Here is an 18,145-nt window from a genome sequence, read left to right as displayed (position 1 = left end):
CTCTTTTGCCGTCTGCACCTACACCATCTGCTTCTGTGTCTGCACATGTTCTAATGGCTGCTGCACCAGATGAAGGGCTCATCCATCACTCATCCACCTCCCCTCTGCCACAACAAACCCAACACTGCCATGCTGTTTCACAATTTGCCTGATCAATGCAGTCATGACCAGATTTTTCCCATGACAGGCCTTGGATAGGATAATGACGATATCATTGAGGCCACTGTTCCCACCTGCTTCCCTGTTTATGACTATGTTTTCAATTGTTTTGCTGGAGATCAGTTTCATTCTTTCTCAATAGATTGTGAGTTTTTTTTCCCTTGTTGGCTTCTGGTCCGCATTCCTTTCCATTTCCCATTCTGTCTTGGCAGCTTCCCATTCTTGCTTCTCTTCTCTCTTCCACATAGTTCAAGTAGTCCGTTACTGTGGTCTTCCTATGTGTGTGCCCTTCTGCACTGTCACTCTGCATTTCTCTTTTGTTTCTCTGTGCCTCCAGATTACAGTCTCTCTGTTGTGTCTTCACACTCTCTAGATCTCTTGCTGTCAGTGTTGCCACCACAGCTGCAATCATTGGTATCATCTCTGCAGCCCTTGCCACGGTGAGCCTGGTGTTCCCTCTTCCAGCCACACGTGTACACAACAGCAATTCTACCAGCACTGGTGCTGTCCCCGCTGGCCCTGCCTTGACTGTGATTCTCCTGCCTGTCCCTCTGTACAACATCACTGCTGCGATTGTCCTATCCTCGACCAGCATGCCACAGCTCCTGTGGCTTTACTTTTCAAATTTCATATCAGAATCATGAATTTTTTTATTTTTCATATTACCAATAAAAGTATTCATTTCTTGTAACTGATGCACCTACTTATTTAGGTTCTGTTCTTCCTAGCTCTCAAGACCAACACATCAAACATTCTAAATTTATTAAACATAAATGCTAAAATGGAGAAACTTCCATTCACCATTCAAGAAGTTTATAAACAGTAGCTTACACAGAGCAACACTGCAATGATATTTTGCTTTGTGTACAGTAAGCAGTGGTAGCAAAAGTAATAAATACCATAATAAAAGGGGAAGGGAGTAACATAAACTAAAATTTCTTAAAAAGTGATTGTTAAAATTGAGAAATTTCTGCTTAGCATTACACAAAGCTACAAACAACAGCTTGTAATAGAGCAACATTGCAACATTTTGCCATGTTTACACTAAACAGTGATATTAAAAGTAATAAATACTGTAAGGAAGGGGTACCATAAATTAAAATTTGTTGAAAGCTAATTGCAAAAATGGAGCCACCTCTGCTTAGCATTAGAGATATTTATGAATGCCAGATAAAGCAGAACAGCTAAACATCCATCTTAAGAATGATGATTCTATGTTTAGTATTAAAAGGTTTACAAACAGGAACTCATAACTGAGCAACATTGCAACAGCATGTCTCCATGCGTTTACAACATAATGCTATTAAACGTTATCAGTTTTGTACAGAATGGGGTACCATTTAGCAAAATTTGTGTTAGAAGCTAACTGCTAAAGTGGAGAAACTTTGACTTTGTGTTAAAGGAGCATACAAACAACAGATGAAACAGAACACCCAACAAAGTTCAGAATCAGGTTAGGATGAAAGTATTACTAGAATGTGTCGAGAAGGCTAAGAATAATCCTATGTCTATATAAAAATTGTGATACAGATGAAACTTTATTACAGGTTGTAATGAGAAAGTATTTGAGGAACAGTACCTGCTCACTGAGGCTACTGCTAACCACTAAACAAATACACTATGTGATCAAACATATCCAGACACTTGGCTGAAAATGACTTACAAGTTTGTGGTGCCCTCCAACGGTAATGCTGGAATTCAATATGTGAGGCCTGGCAGGAAGTCAGTGTTCCAAAACATCCCGAAGGTGTTCTTTATGATAAGGCCAGGACTCTGTGCAGGCCAGTCCATTACAGGGATGTTAATGTCATGTAACCACTCTGCCACAGGCAGTGCATTATGAACACATGCTCGATCACATTGAAAGATGCAGTCACCATCCCTGAATTGCTCTTCAACAGTGGGAAGCAAGAAGGTGCTTAAAACATCAATGTAGGCCTGTGCTGTGTTGTTGTTGTTGTTGTTGTTGTTGTCTTCAGTCCTGAGACTGGTTTGATGCAGCTCTCCATGCTACTCTATCCTGTGCAAGCTTCTTTATCTCCCAGTACTTACTGCAACCTATATCCTTCTGAATCTGCTTAGTGTATTCATCTCTTGGTCTCCCTCTACAATTTTTACCCTCCACACTGACCTCCAATGCTAAATTTGTGATCCCTCGATGCCTCAGAACATGTCCTACCAACCGGTCCCTTCTTCTTGTCAAGTTGTGCCACAAACTCCTCTTCTCCCCAATTCTATTCAATACCTCCTCATTACTTATGTGATCTACCCATCTAATCTTCAGCATTCTTCTGTAGCACCATATTTCGAAACCTTCTATTCTCTTCATGTCCAAACTATTTATCATTCATGTTTCACTTCCATACATGGCTACACTCCATACAAATACTTTCAGAAACGACTTCCTGACACTTAAATCTATACTCGATGTTAACAAATTTTTCTTCTTCAGAAACGCTTTCCTTGCCATTGCCATTCTACATTTTATATCCTCTCTACTTTGACCATGATCAGTTATTTTGCTCCCCAAATAGCAAAACTCCTTTACTACTTTAAGTGTCTCATTTCCTAATCTAATTCCCTCAGCATCACCTGACTTAATTCGACTACATTCCATTATCCTCATTTTGCTTTTGTTGATGCTCATCTTATATCCTCCTTTCAAGACACTTTCCATTCCGTTCAACTGCTCTTCCAAGTCCTTTGCTGTCTCTGACACAATTACAATGTCATCGGCGAACCTCAACGTTTTTATTTCTTCTCCATGGACTTTAATATCTACTCTGAAGTTTTCTTTTGTTTCCTTTACTACTTGCTCAATATACAGATTGAATAACATTGGGGAGAGGCTACAACCCTGTCTCACTCCCTTCCCAACCGCTGCTTCCCTTTCATGCCCCTCGACTCTTGTAACTGCCATCTGGTTTCTGTACAAATTGTAAATAGCCTTTCGCTCCCTGTATTTTACCCCTGCCACCTTTAGAATTTGAAAGAGAGTATTCCAGTCAACATTGTCAAAAGCTTTCTCTAAGTCCACAAATGCTAGAAATGTAGGTTTGCCTTTCCTTAATCTATTTTCTAAGATAAGTCGTAGGGTCAGTATTGCCTCATGCGTTCCAATATTTCTGCGGAATCCAAACTGATCTTCGCTGAGGTCGGCTTCTACCAGTTTTTCCATTCATCTGTAAAGAATTCACGTTAGTATTTTGCAGCTGTGACTTATTAAACTGATAGTTCGGTAATTTTCACATCTGTCAACACCTGCTTTCTTCGGGATTGAAATTATTATATTCTTCTTGAAGTCTGACGGTATTTCGCCTGTCTCATACATCTTGCTCACCAGATGGTAGAGTTTTGTCAGGACTGGCTCTCCCAAGGCCATCAGTAGTTCTAATGGAATGTTGTCTACTCCCGGGGCCTTGTTTCGACTCAGGTCTTTCAGTGCTCTGTCAAACTCTTCACGCAGTATCGTATCTTCCATTTCATCTTCATCTACATCCTCTTCCATTTCCATAATATTGTCCTCAAGTACATCACCCTTGTATAGACCCTCTATATACTCCTTCCACCTTTCTGCTTTCCCTTCTTTGCTTAGAACTGGGTTTCCATCTGAGCTCTTGATATTCATACAAGCGGCTCTCTTTTCTCCAAAGGTCTCTTTAATTTTCCTGTGGCAGTATCTATCTTACCCCTAGTGAGATAAGCCTCTACATCCTTACATTTGTCCTCTAGCCATCCCTGCTTAGCCATTTTGCACTTCCCGTAGATCTCATTTTTGAGACTTTTGTATTCCCTTTTGACTGCTTCATTTACTGCATTTTTATATTTTCTCCTTTCATCAATTAAATTCAATATTTCTTCTCTTACCCAAGGATTTCTACTAGCCCTCGTCTTTTTACCTACTTGATCCTCTGCTGCCTTCACTACTCCATCCCTCAGAGCTACCCATTCTTCTTCTATTGTATTTCATTCCCCCATTCCTGTCAATTGTTCCCTTATGCTGTCCCTGAAACTCTGTACAACCTCTGGTTCTTTCAGTTTATCCAGGTCCCATCTTCTTAAATTCCCACCTTTTTGCAGTTTCTTCAGCTTTAATCTACAGTTCATAACCAATAGATTGTGGTCAGAGTCCACATCTGCCCCTGGAAATGTCTTACAATTTAAAACCTGGTTCCTAAATCTCTGTCTTACCATTATATAATCTGTGTGATACCTTCTATGTGCTGTGATAGTGCCATGCAAAACAACAAGGGGTGCAAGTCCCCTCCATGAAAAATATGACCACACCATAACACCAATGCTTCCGAATTTTACTGTTGGCACCATACATGCTGGCAGATGACATTCACCGGGCATTCGCAATACCCACACCCTGACATTGGATTGCCACATTGTGTATCATGATTGTGCCATGCAAAACAACAAGGGGTGCAAGTCCCCTCCGTGAAAAATATGACCACACCATAACACCAATGCCTCCGAATTTTACTGTTGGCACCATACACACTGGCAGATGACGTTCACCACGTATTCGTCATACCCACACCCTGACACAGGATCGCCACATTGTGTACCATGATTCGTCACTCCACACAAGGTCTTTCCACAGTTCAATCGTCCAATGTATATGCTCCTTACACCAAGCGAGACGTCATTTGGCTTTTACCAACGTGATGTGTGGCTTATGAGCAGTCCCTAGACCATGAAATCCAAGTTTTATGACCTCCCACCTGACTGTCATAGTATGTGCAGAGGACCTTCATGCGGTTTGGAATTCCTGTGTGGTGGTCTGGACAGAGATCTGTCCATTACACATTACAACCCTCTCCAACCGTCGGCAATCTCTGTCGGTCAACAGACGAGGTCGGCCTGTACACTTTTGTGCTGCATGTGTCCTTTCACATTTCCACCTCACTATCACATCGAAACCAGTTGACCTAGGGATGTTTAGGAGTGTGGAAATCTCACATATAGACACACATTTCCACCTTTCTTTCCCAGCAGATACTCCTTATACCCGATTTTAACAGTCCTTCCAATCTGACCTATATAATAACTAGTACAACTGCTATGTAACATTTTGTAGATGCCTGAGTTTGTAAAAGGATCTTCAGCCTGTAACATGTATACTAAATTTTTCTTCAAACTGTTGTTGGGGGAGAAAGCAACATCACAACCATATTTTTTAGTCAGCAGATGGCTAATTTTGCAAAACATATAGTACAGAAACAAACTTACAATTTTTCTTTTTATTGCTCTTATCTTTGTTACTGCCTGAAGTGAAAATATTTTTGTTGTTTTATCACTCAGAATCTGATTGGTTGTACCTTGTTCATAGCCATTATTGCTTGCAATGTATTTAATCAGATTAATTTCTTTTTATAAACTGTTGAGGGAAAGTGGTGATCTTAAAGTGTGATTTTCTGCGGAATGAAAAAAGGCTACATTATGAGCCTATGGGTGAAAGGTGTCTGCTGGAATAATATTGTCAGAGTAAGCTGGCTTACAATAAATATCAGAGTTAATCCTATTATTCTGTATGGATAATTTCAAGTCAAGAAAATTTAATGCAAATATTGGAACTGGTGTTTGATGCCTTTAGTCGCTTTCACGAGAAAATTAAATTTACTGAGTTAAATTTTCTCGGCCTGAAACTATTCATACAGAATAACTGGATTAACTTTGATATTCATCACAAGCCAACTTGCTCTGACAGTATTATTCAAGCAGACTCCTTTCACCCACAGGCTTATAAAGTACACTTTTACCATACTGCTATAACTCACATTTTAAGATCACCACTTTCCCATGAGAATTTACAGAAATAAAATGATCTGACTAAATCCACTGCAAGCAATAATAGCTACAAACAGAATCTTCCTAACTGTGAGGAACTAACACAAAGACTAATTTTTTGACAGCCTTGAAATGAAAATCCACCTTTACAACCACTGTCACTGCATTAAATTGAACAACATACTGGCTAGGTGATAAACAACAGTGCCTTGTGAAGATAGGACATTAGCTGAGATGTAGAAATTAGAAGGGAAGTGTTCATCTGAAACCATTTACGAGGTTATTAAGGATTGCTGGGACAAAGGAATATTACTGTATGACTAGAAACAAGCCACAATCCATCTTCTACATAAGAAGGACGCAGGGCAAACACCAACAGTTACCAAGGCATATATGTACTGCCAGTCACCTGTAAAATTATGTACAACATTCTACTGAATAAGATAAGAGACCTAGCAGAACACCCAATTGGCAAGTATCAAGTGGGGATTGGAAAAAATAGATCATGCCAGAGCAAATTTTTAACTTGAAAATAATCCTCAGGGTCAGAACAAAGTGAAACCTTAATACAGTCATAACATTTACTGATTTCAAAAAAGCCTGTGATTCTGTAGACAGACAGACAATATTCCTAACATTGGAAGAAGCAGATATCAACAAAACCTCCACACAGTTAGTCAAACAGTCACTCACAGAAGCAGCTTCAGAAGTTAAATTCCTAGGTGAAGTTCCTGAACCCTTCAGAATTAACAAAGATGTTCAGCAGGGTGATGGGCTCTCACCAATATTCTTAAATCTGGTCTTAGACAAGATCATGAGAGAATGGGATGAAGAACTTTAAGAAAAAACATTGAATGAATCCATCTAGGACAAGGAAGAGGGAGATTTGAGGTGAAATGCCTCACTTTTGCTGACAATATTTCAATGTTTTCTATGCACAAAAAAATGCAAAGATAACGACAGGAAAACTTCTCAAAATTGTAGCTAAAATGGAATTATAAATATTGTATGAGGAAACACAAACCACCAGGTTATTATTAATAAATCATGGTTGCAAAATATTGACATTCATTACTTACAGAATAATGGAAAAACTTGTAGAGGCTGACTTCAAGGATGTTCAGTTTTGGCTCTAGAAAAATTTGGGAACATGAGGCAATTCTAACACTGTATCTTGTTGTAGAAGAAAGGTGAGAAAAGCAAACCCTCATTTACAGCATTCGTAGGCTTAGAGTAAGGTTTTGACAACTTAGTGTAAGGTTTTGACAATGCTGACTGGACTACACTCTTTGAAATTTTGAAGGTTGCAGGGATAAAACGTAGGGAGCAAAATGCTATTCACAACTTGCATAGAAACCAGATTGTAGTTGTGTTGGTCAAAGAGCATGAAAGAGTAGTAGTAATTGAGAAGAGAGTGAGATAGGGTTATAGCCTATTCCTGATCTTATTCAGTCTGCACACTGAACAAGTGGTAAAGGAAACCAAGGAGAAATTTAGGGATGGAATTAATATCGAGGGAAAAGAAATAAAAATTTTAGGGTACACTGATGATTTGTAATTCTCTCAGAGAGAGCAAAAGACTTGGAAAAGCAGTTGAATGGAATGGATGGTGTCTTGAAAAGATGTTGAAGATGAACATCAACAAAAGTACAATAAGGTAATGGAATGTAATTGAATTAAATCAGGTGATGCTGAGGTAATTACATTAGTAAATGAGTCACTAAAAGTAGCATATGAATAATTGGTGATGACTGAAGTAGACAGGATATAAAATGCAGACTGGCTCTATCAAGAAAAGCATTTCTGAAAAAGAGGAATGTATTAATGTCTAATATAAATTTAAATGTTAGGAAGGCTCACCTGAAAAATTTATCTGGGGTGTACTCTTGAACAGAAATGAAGCATGTATGACAAGCAATTCAGATAAGGGGAAAATAGAAGCTTTCAAAATGTGATGCTATAGAAGACTGCTGAGGATTAGATGGGTAGGTAAAACAACTAATATGAAGGTACTAAATTGTTGTTCTTGTTGTGGTCTTCAGTCCTGAGACTGGTTTGATGCAGCTCTCCATGCTATTCTATCCTGTGCAAGCTTCTTCATCTCCCAGTAACTACTGCAGCCTACATCCTTCTGAATCTGCTTAGTGTATTCATCTCTTGGTCTCCCTTTATGATTTTTACCCTCCACGCTGCCCTCCAATAATAAATTGGTGATCCCTTGATGTCTCAGAACATGTCCTACTAACTGATCCATTCTTCTAGTCAAGTTGTGTCGCAAGCTCCTCTTCTCCCCAATTCTATTCAATACCTTCTCATTAGTTATGTGATCTACCCATCTAATCTCCAGCATTCTTCTGTAGCACCTCATTTTGAAAGCTTTTATTGTCTTCTTGTCTAAACTATTTATCATCCACGTTTCACTCCCATACATGGCTACACTCCATACAAATACTTTCAGAAACGACTTCCTGATATTTAAATCTGTACTCGATGTTAACAAATTTTTCTGCTTCAGAAATGCTTTCCTTGCCATTGCCTTTCTGCATTTTACATCCTCTCTACTTTGACCATTATGAGTTATTTTGCTCCCCAAATAGCAAATCTCCTTTACTACTTTAAGTGTCTCATTTCCTAATCTAATTCCCTCGGCATCACCCAAGTTAATTTGACTACATTCCATTATCCTTGTTTTGCTTTTGTTGATATTCATCTTATACCCTCCTTTCAAGACACTGTCCATCCCATTCAGCTGCTCTTCCAGGTCCTTTGCTGTCTCTGACACAATTACAATGTCATCGGCGAACCTCAAAGTTTTTATTTCTTCTCCATGGATTTTAATACCTACTCTGAACTTTCCTTTTGTTTCCTTTATTGCTTGCTCAATATACAGATTGAATAACATTAGGGAGAGGCTACAACCCTGTCTCACTCCCTTCCCAACTACTGCTTCCCTTTCATGTCCCTCGACTCTTACAACTGCCATCTGCTTTCTGTACAAATTGTAAATAGGCTTTCGCTCCTTGTATTTTACCCCTACCACCTTCAGAATTTGAAAGAGAGTATTCCAATCAACATTTTCAAAAGCTTTCTCTAAGTCTACAAATGCTAGAAACGTAGGTTTGCCTTTCCTTAATCTAGCTTCTAAGCTAAGTCGTAGGGTCAGTATTGCCTCACGTGTTCCAATATTTCTACAGAACCCAAACTGATCTTCCCCGAGGTCAGCTTCTATCAGTTTTTACATTCATCTGTAAAGAATTCGCATTAGTATTTTGCAGCTGTGACTTATTGAACTGATAGTTCGGTAATTTTCACATCTGTCAACACCTGCTTTCTTTGGGATTGGAATTATTATATTCTACTTGAAGTCTGAGGGTATTTCGCCTGTCTCATACATCTTGCTCACCAGATGGTAGAGTTTTGTCAGGACTGGCTCTCCCAAGGCCATCAGTAGTTCTAATGGAATGTTGTCTACTCCCGGGGCCTTGTTTCGACTCAGGTCTTTCAGTGTTCTGTCAAACTCTTCACGCAGTATCATATCTCCCATTTCATCTTCATCTACATCCTCTTCCATTTCCATAATATTATCCTCAAGTACATCGCCCTTGTATAGACCCTCTATATACTCCTTCCACCTTCCTGCTTTCCCTTCTTTGCTTAGAACTGGGTTTCCATCTGAGCTCTTGATATTCATGCTAGTGGTTCTCCTTTCTCCAAAGGTCTCTTTAATTTTCCTGTAGGCAGTATCTATCTTACCCCTAGTGAGATAAGCCTCTACATCCTTAAATTTGTCCTCTAGCCATCCCTGCTTAGCTGTTTTGCACTTCCTGTCAATAACATTTTTGAGACGTTTGTATTCCTTTTTGCCTGCTTCATTTACTGCATTTTTATATTTTCTCCTTTCATCAATTAAATTCAATATTTCTTCTGTTACCCAAGGGTTTCTACTAGCCCTCGTCTTTTTACCTATTTGATCCTCTGCTGCCTTCACTATTTCATCCCTCAGAGCTACCCATTTTTCTTCTACTGTATTTCTTTCCCCCATTCCTGTCAATTGTTCCCTTATGCTGTCCCTGAAACTCTGTACAACTTCTGGTTCTTTCAGTTTATCCAGGTCCCATCTCCTTAAATTCTCACCTTTTTGCAGTTTCTTCAGCTTTAATCTACAGTTCATAACCAATAGCTTGTGGTCAGAGCCCACATCTGCCCCTGGAAATGTCTTACAATTTAAAACCTGGTTCCTAAATCTCTGTCTTACCATTATATAATCTATCTGATACCTTTTAGTATCTCCAGGGTTCTTACATGTATACAACCTTCTTTCATGATTCTTGAACCAAGTGTCAGCTATGATTAAGTTATGCTCTGCGCAAAATTCTACCATACGGCTTCCTCTTTCATTTCTTAGCCCCAATCCATATTCACCTACTATGTTTCCTTCTCTCCCTTTTCCACTCTCGAATTCCAGTCACCCATGACTATTAAATTTTTGTCTCCCTTCACTACCTGAATAATTTCTTTTATCTCCTCATATATTTCAGCAATTTCTTCGTTATCTGCAGAATTAGTTGGCATATAAACTTGTACTACTCTAGTAGACATGGGCTTCGTGTCTATCTTGGCCACAATAATGCGTTCACTATGCTGTTTGTAGTAGCTTACCTGTACTATTTTTTTTATTCATTATTAAACCTACTCCTGCATTACCCCTATTTGATTTTGTACTTATAACCCTGTATTCACCTGACCAAAAGTCTTATTCCTCCTGCCACCGAACTTTACTAATTCCTACTATATCTAACTTTAACCTATCCATTTCCCGTTTTAAATGTTCTAATACCTGCTCGATTAAGGGATCTGACATTCCACACTCCAATCCGTAGAACGCCAGTATTCTTTCTCCTGATAACGACGTCCTCTTGAGTAGTCCCCGCCCGGAGATCCGAATGGGGGACTATTTTACCTCCGGAATATTTTACCCAAGAGGACGCCATCATCATTTAATCATACAGTAAAGCTGCATGCCCCCGGGAAAAATTATGGCTGTAGTTTCCCCTTGCTTTCAGCCATTCGCAGTACCAGAACAGCAAGGCCATTTTGGTTAATGTTACAAGGGCAGATCAGTCAATCATCCAGACTGTTGCCCGTTCAACTACTGAAAAGGCTGCTGCCCCTCTTCAGGAACCACATGTTTGTCTGGCCTCTCAACAGATACCCCTCCATTGTGGTTGCACCTACGGTACAGCCATCTGTATCGTTGAGGCACGCAAGCCTCCCCACCAACGGCAAGGTCCATGGTTCATGGTGGGGGGACTAAATTGAATTGGCGGAAAAAAAGAAATATATGGCACAATTTGACTATGAGAAGGGATTCTTTTATAAGACACATCCTGAGGCATCAAGGAATCATCAGTTTGGTTATTGAGGCAAGTGTGATGGGGTACCATGGTAGATCAGTCCAGTCTCTTATTAACTTATGCAGTATGAATCTATCTATTGCTGTCGACACTGTATCTTTGAATTTGAGCCATATCTGGTTTATACTTACATAATTAGCTTGGGAGGAATGGAGACTCTCTCTTAGGAAGGCATCAAGCGAAGTTTTATCTGCTGTTTTAAATAGATATAGTTTGCGTTTATTTTTAGTGGTATTGGTCGATATGGTTTTGAGCCTCGCTACAATAACCTTGTGTTCACTAATACCTGTATCCGTCATGACGCTCTCTGTTAGATCAGGATTATTTGTGGGTAAGAGGTCAAGTGTGTTTTCGCAACCATTTACTATTCATGTGGGCTCATGAGCTAACTTTTCAAAGTAATTCTCAGAGAAAGCATTTAGTACAATTTCAGAAGATGTTTTCTGTCTACCAGCAGCTCTGAACATGTATTTCTGAACATGTATTTTCGCCAACAAATCGAGGATAGATTGAAGTCTCCACTAATTATAACTGTATGAGAGGGGTACTTGTTGTAATGTGCTGCTATGGTATCTCGTACCATTACATGCTGATGATACCATTACTGCCACAAAAAGGGCTCAATAAGGAGACTGAAAGTGCAGGATTGCATTCTGCACAGCAGACCAAAGCATGTCCGTAGATATACTGGCTATCTCTTTTGATGTGGTGCACATCAGGTCGGCACATGTTTCAATGTTCCCCTGGTAAACCCTGTCCTTTTGGTAGTCCCACAAGCAGAAATCATAGGGAGTGAGATCAGATGAGTGTGCCAGCCAATCATTTGGAAGTGATTGGCTGATAATTCGATCATTTCCAAATGTGTTTTAGAGAAGCAGGTGAACTTCACAAGCGATATGCGGTGGTGCCCCATCTTGCATGAAAACTGTTGAGTTCAATGTGTCTCTCTCCTGTAGATTGGGTATGACATGCTGGTGAAGCATATCGCAGTAATGCTGGCCAATCACAATGCACATCTTTGGTCCTTGAGTACCAACTAGTTAAAAAATAATGGGCCAATGATGAACGTAGCTGTAAAGCCAGATCATACAGTGACACAATCACCATACAGAGGAACTTCATGCACAGTGACTGGAGGTGAAGATCTCCACACTTGGCAACCGCCCATCAGAAAACAAATGAGCTTTGTCTGTCCATAGGATGATCCAGGGTCAGTCCTCGTCAACTCCAATACTTGCGAGAAAGTGGAGAGCATAGTCAACACGTCGTTGTGTGTCCTGTGGTGCAAACTGCTGTACAATATGGATCTTGCACAGAAACCATTTGAGAATGACAGAGGTTGAAAATACTGCTTCAGTTTAAATTTCTTTATTTTCACATGACCGGTTTCTGACTGTTATAAGCCCATCTTCAGATGTCGTAGCTGTGCTGTGGTCCCCAGTGCCGCGATTGGCTCAAAGCACCTTCCATACAGTGGACCATGGGATGTTCAACTGTCATGACACAGCAGGCGCACTGCCTGATGATTGGGAATTGCGCACAGTGTTGTCTGCCATGGCAACAGCGATTTCATTGACCACCTGTGGGGCAACCAGTTGTCGGCCTCTTCCTGGGGTGACACCCAGTTCTCCAGGTGATTCAAACTTCTACATCATGCTCCACACAGCAGATGCAGAAAGAGGACTCTTCCGTAATCCTTTCAGCTGGTGATATTCTCGAAGTGCAGCTAGACCATTACTGTTCTTTTGGTAACAGAGCTTCACCAATAATGCCCTGCTCCTTTTGTCCAAGCTCATGTTGACACATCAACAAGTGTATTGCGACTGGTCAGATGTGCGAGACAATGAATCACAATGACTGATCACGGCACCTGGTGGCCACAGTTGGAACTAGACGGTGGTGCTGTGATGTATGGAAATCATGCATTCCATATTCTGGACATTATTGCTACCAAGTTTACTGCTTGTACATAATTAGTTTCCATGTTATAATGTGTTAGATAGTGAAAGTTTAATTATAACCACCTGTTACTTTTCAGATAACTGTAAAAAAGGAGTGAAGGAGACCGCTCACTGAAAAGCACAAGTGTTAAGTCATTGACAGGCACACACATGAAAGAAAGAAGATGTGCTAGCTTTCAGTATTCTTTGTTGAGCTAGAGTAAAATGCACACACACACACACACACACACACACACACACACACACACACACCACTGGCTGTATACACAATGTCTGTGCTGCATTTCTGCAGGAGGACTGGGGTGGGATGGGGGTTGTGTTTGGTGCGGTGGGTAGAAGAAGAGAGAGGCAGGAGACTGAGAGAGGGACTAGGATGGGTATCAGCAGCTGCTCAGGGAGAAGCAGCCAGTTTGCTGACTGGGAATATGGGAGAGAATGGTGTGAGATGGACAAGCTAAGCATGTGAGGCACAGTTATTGGAGCCAGTGGGGAGCTGTGTGTGCAGAAGGTGACGAGAATTGGGAGAGCTGAAAGGACTGATGGTCAGGACTGTTATGGGAGCAAATGGTGTTTGCAAGGACTGCATACTTCAGAGAAGCTGGTCATGGAGGGAAGAATTTTAGAACATATTCTCAGCTCAAACATAATGAGGTATTTTGACTAGAATGACCTCCTCAATGCCAACTGTCATGGATTCTGGAAACATCGCTCATGTAAAACCCGACCAACACTTTTCTCACATGACATATTGAAAGCTGTGGATCAAGGCAAACTCACACTTTTCTCATATAACATATTGAAAGCTTTGGATCAAGGCAGTCAGATAGATGCAGTATTTCTTGATTTCTGCATAGCATTTGTAGCATTTGACTCAGTACCACACCTCCATTTGTTGTCAAAAGTACAGTCTTATGGAATATGAAGTGAAATTTGTGATTGGGTTAAGGACTTTTTGGTACGAATGACACAGCATGTTATCTTGGATGGAGAGTCATTGTCAGATGTAGAAGTAGCTTTGAAGGGGCCCCAGAGAAGTGTATTGGGACCCTTGCTATTCTTGTTGTATATTAATGATCTTGCAGACAACATTAATAGTAACCTCATACTGTTTGCAGATGATACAGTTCTCTGTAAGTACTGTCTGAAAAAAGTTGCATAAATGTTCAGATCTTGATAAGATTTCAAAGTAGTGTAAAGATGGGCAACATGTCTTAAATACCCAGAAATGGAAAATCGTGCACTTAACAAAATGAAAAAACTGTAGAATAGGTCTATAATACCAATGAGTCACTGCAGGAATCATAAACTCATACAACTTGGGTGCAACATTTTTTAGGCATATGAAATGAAATAATCACATAGGATCAGTTGTGAGTAAACCAGGTGGTAGGCTTTGGTTTATTGGTAGAATAGTGGGGAAGTGCAGTCAGTTTACAAAGGAGATTGCTTACAAATCACTTGTGCATCTGGTTTCAGAATATTGCTCAAGTGTTTGGGACCTGTACCAAATAGAAATAACAAAGACCATTGAATGTGTTCAGAGAAGGGCAGCAAGAATAGACACAGGTTTGTTTGATATGTAAGAGTGTCACAGAGATACTGAGGAAACTGAACTGGCAGACTCTTGAAGATAGACATAAATTATCCCAAGGAAGCAAGTTAACAAAGTTTCAAGAGCTAGCTTTAAATGATGAATCTTAGGCCTATGTATCACTCACATAAAGAATCATGAGGATAAGTTTAGAATAATTACTGCAAACACAGGGGCATTCAAACAATCATTCTTCCTGCGTGCCATAAGTGAATGGAATGAGAAGAAACCATAATACCTGGTACAACGGGATGAACCCTCTGCCATATACTTCACAGTGGTTTTCAGAGTACAGATGTGGATCTAGAATGATCCAGATGGCCTGGGTTGTGAAGTAGCCTTTAAAATTGTGCATTTTATGCTCAATCGCATGTTGTGCGACTGGGTGGTCAACTTTGATCTCGACAACAGTTTGGAGGTGGCCATTCACTCTGGTGGACAGCTGGTAGTCACATCGAAATAAAAACTATGCAGTGTTTGTAGCATTCCCAATGAGCTACAGCCTCGAGGGAAGGTGCTAGGCTAAATCCAACAACAGTGCCATGCGCGCAGTGGTTCTCCCACTCTCGAGTCCGCCTGTCTGTGATTCGCTACATCACTCAATGTTGGCTTGACAGCCATCAGAGATGGAAGTGTTGATCGCCGCTCCTGCCAAGTGTGAGGATCGAGCAGTAATCCGGTTTCTCCAGGCAAGGAAGTTACTGCCCGTGGAGATTCATCAGCAACTGACTGAGGTTTCTGGTGAAGAGTGCATGTTCATTCAGCACATCAGCAAATGATGCATGGCTTTTGCTGAGGGTCGCATGGAAGTTCACGATGAAGAATGGAGTGGAAGACTGCCGGTTTCGGCTAATCGAAGATCGGAGGGTCACTGTCCATGAACTTGTTGAACGCATTCCTGAAGCTTCCCATGGCACAATTGAAGGAACTTTAACAGAAACATTGGGTTATTGCAAGGTGTGTGCTCACTGGGTCCCCCAGATGCTGACTGACGGACACAAGGAGCAACGCCTTGATTGTGCTCACAAGTTTCTTCAACAATGTGAGGGGGGAGGCAACAGAAGTTGTTGCACTCTGTTGTCATTGGAGATGAAACATGGGTGTTTCATTACACCCTTGAAACAGAACAACAATCTCATCAGTGGCGTCACTCTTGTTCACTGCCACCAAAGAAATTCAAACAAATGCAGTCGGCAGGAAAGGTTATGGGCACTGTGTTTTGGGATCGGAATGGGGTACTCCTCATCAATTTCATGCAACCTGGGATGACAATACACTCAGACAGATATTGTGAAACAAATACAAACAACTAACGGAGGGAACAGTGATTCTTCATGACAATGCTCAACCTCACGTCACTCGTCAAACACAGGAGCTTTTGAAGAAATCTGGGTGGACTGTTATGCTCCATCCCCTGTACAGCCCAGACTTAGTCCCCAGTGGTTATCACCTCTTCCCCAAGCTAAAGGAACACTTAGGTGTCAAACGCTTCAAGAGCGACGATGAAATCCAAGCAGAGGTCACACGCTTACTCAACGGGTTGGCAGGAGACTTCTTTGACATAGGAATACAAAAGCTGGAGCACCGTCTTCAAAAGTGTGTCGAAAAAATGGAGACTATCTTGAAAAATAGATAAAAGTGTAAGCTTTTCAATTAAGTATAAATTAATAACAATAAACAATGTTTTCTATTTGTAAAAAATATGGGAACCTTACTTTCAGTACAACCATTGTAGCTACGAAGTACATCATAGATCCGTGTGAGACCCTCTGTTATGCCTGGTGTATAGAAATGATTTGCCAAACCACCTGATGACAGTAGATGCAGTTATATCTGCTGATAATACGAACATTTTTATAAAAGGATGCACAGAGGATGAGCTACACAAGATTGTCTAAGACAATCAATGAGACAGGAAAATAGCTTAGGGATGATGCTTTGGTTGTAAAGAAGGGGGAGAAAGGCATGGAAGTATTTCGGTAATATCAGAAGCAAAGTTAGAAACAGCATGAGAGTTTAATTAGGAGCTGCACTATTTCACAAGCCCCATACACAAAATTTCCAGGCATATGGATGGATAAACACTTGATATGGCTAGAGAATTTAGAATTTCTGAATAAAAAACTAAGTAAATGTTGTTATATACTAAGAATGCTTTAGGACTGTTGCAGCATTGAATGCATATATAAACAGCATGCTTAAATATGGTGTGGTCTTCTGGGAAAACATGGGTTTGGCCACAAAGGATTGCCCTCTTCAGGATTCAGTACCACCGATGGCTGAGGCAACTGAATGAAATTCTCCATCAGGGTCAATATCCTTGCCCAGCGTTATTGTATCCCTGTTCCCACTCATTTAGCCCTGTAAGAGACCTAGATGCAAGACCTCTCCCTTACATCCTACCACTACCACCTGCTCCAGTCCTGTCACAAGTATTTGCTACGCTACCAAAGGCAGGGCTACCTGTGAAAGCAGCTATCTGGTCCTCTCCCTTACATCCTACCACTACCACCTGCTCCAGTCCTGTCACAAGTATTTGCTACGCTACCAAAGGCAGGGCTACCTGTGAAAGCAGCTATCTGGTCGATTAACTTAGCTGGAACCACTATGTGGCTTTCTACAGGGCACATCTACCACCAAGGTATCTCTGCGCGAATGGCCACCACTAAACTGTGGCCAAGAGACAGCAGGACAACTAAGCTTTATAGCCCACACCATGAGGATTATTCCCACTAACACCAGCTTTTCTGAACTGCACAGGTGGGGCCTGGATCCTTCTACTGACCCTTTGTTCTGACAAACCCCGACTTCAGTCTTCACTAGACCCTTCAACCACCTGTCTCAGTCTCTTTCCTTGCTCCCAATCCAGCCTCACACATATCTTTCATCATCCCATTTCCCATCCGATGCATTTGCTTAGTTCTTTCATGGAACCTAGTAGCCCACCATATTCTTACTCTGTCTTACAAGTCTACTATCATTCTCACTTCAAAAGTGATACATCTATTGGTACTAAATGTTGATCAGTTTCTTATAGTTTAATAATATATAATCAGTTTCATATTTGGCTCCATTTGGTTCTTACCAAGTCCATTTTCTGTTTTGTTTCTACGAGGAAGGTGTTAAGATAAACCTTTTTGTTTTTAATATGTTTACACTAACTTTTATAGTACAGTGGTATTTTTTTCATTAATTTGCTAACAAAAATATGTTTCAAATTATCA

The sequence above is a fragment of the Schistocerca serialis genome, chromosome 1, assembly GCF_023864345.2.
Source record: "Schistocerca serialis cubense isolate TAMUIC-IGC-003099 chromosome 1, iqSchSeri2.2, whole genome shotgun sequence".
Classification (NCBI taxonomy): domain Eukaryota; kingdom Metazoa; phylum Arthropoda; class Insecta; order Orthoptera; family Acrididae; genus Schistocerca; species Schistocerca serialis.
The sequence above is the reverse complement of the archived record's forward strand: the minus strand, read 5'-3'. Positions refer to the sequence as shown.